Source organism: Emys orbicularis, chromosome 18 (genome assembly GCF_028017835.1).
Source record: "Emys orbicularis isolate rEmyOrb1 chromosome 18, rEmyOrb1.hap1, whole genome shotgun sequence".
Lineage (NCBI taxonomy): Eukaryota > Metazoa > Chordata > Testudines > Emydidae > Emys > Emys orbicularis.
Genome location: NC_088700.1, coordinates 21,883,492 through 21,886,170, shown reverse-complemented (window position 1 = coordinate 21,886,170; position 2,679 = coordinate 21,883,492). Strand labels below are relative to the sequence as shown.

General features: G+C 46.2%; 1 non-coding gene across 1 annotated transcript; it reads right to left on the bottom strand.

The window, feature by feature from the left end:
* Positions 1-219: 219 nt before the first annotated feature.
* TRNAR-UCU (transfer RNA arginine (anticodon UCU)) lies at positions 220-312 on the bottom strand. Its single transcript has 2 exons — positions 276-312; positions 220-255 (listed from the first exon to the last, which is right to left on the bottom strand). It is a non-coding gene; the product is annotated as a tRNA-Arg (tRNA).
* Between the last annotated feature and the right edge of the window lie 2,367 nt (positions 313-2,679).

Below are 2,679 nucleotides of genomic sequence, written 5' to 3'. Positions count from 1 at the left end.
GGTTATCATCAAGTGATCCATGCCCTGTCACCCAATCCCAGCTTCTGGCAAACAGAGGCTAGGGACACCATCCCTGCCCATCCTGGCTAATAGCCATTGATGGACCTATCTTCCATGAATCTATCTAGCTCCCTTTTCAACCCTGTTATAGTATTGGCCTTCACAACACCCTCTGGCAAGGAGTTCCAGAGGTTGACAGTGCGTTGCGTGAAAAAAATATGACTCTGGTGGGACTTGAACCCACAGCCTTTGAATGGCTTCACCTATCATTGATCTAGAAGTCCAGTGCGCTATCCATTGTGCCACAGAGCCTATATTGCATCATAGAGCCTTGGCACACTTTGCCATTCACCTTGGCATCTTTGATAGACTCTTTATCAATCTCCAACAGGTCAGGCTGTACAACATTCACTAGGGTCCCCTCAGGCACTTCCATGTTAGTCTTCCACAGAATCATAGAAAGGTAGGGCTGGAAGGGCCCTTGATAGGTCATCTAGTCCATTCCCTGCACTGAGGCAGGACTAGGCATTATCTAGACCATCCCTGACAGGTGTTTGTTTAACCTCTTCTTAGACACCTCCAAGGACGGAGATTCCACAATCTCCCTAGGTAATTTGTTCCAGTGCTTAACTATCCTGACAGTTGAGAAGTTTTTCCTAATGTCTAACTTAAATCTCCATTGCTGCAATTTAAGACCATTTGTTCTTGTTCTTGTCAATGAGAACAATTTATCACCCTCCTCTTTATAACAAACTTTTACATTCTTGAAGACTATTATCATGTCCCTCCCTCAGTCTTCTCTTCTGCAAATAAATAAACCCAATTTTTTCAGTCTTTCCTAGATCTTTAATAATTTTTGTTGCTCTCCTCCAGACTTTCTCCAATTTGTCCACGTCTTTCCTGAAGTATCGTGCCCAGAACTGGACACAGTCCTCCAGTTGAGGCCTTATCATTGCTGAGTAGAGTGGAAGAATTATTTCTTGTGTCTTATTTACAACACTCCTGCTAATACATCCCAGACTGATGTTCACTTTTTTAGCAACAGTATTACATTGTTGACTCACTTTAGGATTGTGATCATAACCCCCACATCTGTTTCTGCAGTATTCCTTCTGACCTGAAGGAACTGACCTGAAGAAGAGTTCTTTGTGGCTTGAATCATAGAATCATAGCATATTAGGGTTGGAAGAGACCTCGGGAGACCATCTAGTCCAATCCCCTGCTCAAAGCAGGACCAACACCAACTAAATCATCCCAGCCAAGGCTTTGTCAAGCCAGGCCTTAAAAACCTCTAAGGATGGAGATTCCACAATCTCCCTAGGTAACCCATTCCAGTGCTTCACCACGCTCCTAGTGAAATAGTGTTTCCTAATATCCAACCTAGATCTCCCCCACTGCAACTTGAGACCATTGCTTCTTGTTCTGTCATCTACTACCACTGAGAACAGCCTAGTTCCATCCTCTTTGAACCCCACTTCAGGTAGTTGAAGGCTGCTATCAAATCCCCCCCTCACTCTTCTCTTCTGCAGACTAAATAACCCCAGTTCCCTCAGCCTCTCCTCGTAAGTCATGTGCCCCAGCCCCCTAATCATTTTTGTTGCCCTCTGCTGGACTCTCTCCAATTTGTCCACATCCCTTCTGTAGTGGGGGGACCAAAACTGGATGCAATACTCCAGGTGTGGCCTCACCGGTGCCGAATAGAGGGGAATAATCACTTCCCTCGATCTGCTGGCAATGCTCCTACTAATACAGCCCAATATGCCGTTGGCCTTCTTGGCAACAAGGACACACTCCTGACTCATATCCAGCTTCTCATCCACTGTAATCCCCAGGTCCTTTTCTGCAGAACTGCTGCTTAGCCAGTCGGTCCCCAGCCTGTAGCGGTGCATGGGATTCTTCCGTCCTAAGTACAGGACTCTGCACTTGTCCTTGTTGAACCTCATCAGATTTCTTTTGGCCCAATCCTCTAATTTGTCTAGGTCACTCTGGACCCTATCCCTACCCTCCAGCATATATACCCCTCCTCCATTTTAGTGTAATCTGCGAATTTGCTGAGGGTGCAATTAATCCCGTCATCCAGATCATTAATAAAGATGACTGTTCCTGATCACCTTCCTCTCCTCCAAGTGCTTCAGAATGGATTCCTTGAGGACCTGCTCCATGATTTTGCCGGGAACTGAAGTGAGGTCTGTAGTTCCCCGGGTTCTCTTTCTTCCCTTTTTAAAATATGGGCACTATATTTGCCTTTTTCCAATCGTCTGGGACCTCCCCCAATCGCCATGAATTTTCAAAGATAATGGCCAATGGCTCTGCAATCACATCAGCCAACTCTCTTAGCACCCTTGGATGCATTAGATCTGGAAAGAAAGCTTGTCTCTCTTATCAATAGAAGCGGGGCCAATAAATGATATTACCTCACCCACCTTGTTTCACTAGTACTCCTTCCTAGGCAGTCATTTCCCATTTTGTATTTGTGCAATTGATTATTCCTTCCTGAGGCTTGGTCTACACTAACCCCCCAAATCGAACTAAGGTACGCAACTTCAGCTACGTGAATAACGTAGCTGAAGTTCGAAGTACCTTAGTTCAATCTTACCTCGGTCCACACGCGGCAGGCAGGCTCCCCCGTCGACTCCGCGGTACTCCTCTCGCCGAGCAGGAGTACCGCAGTCGACGGCG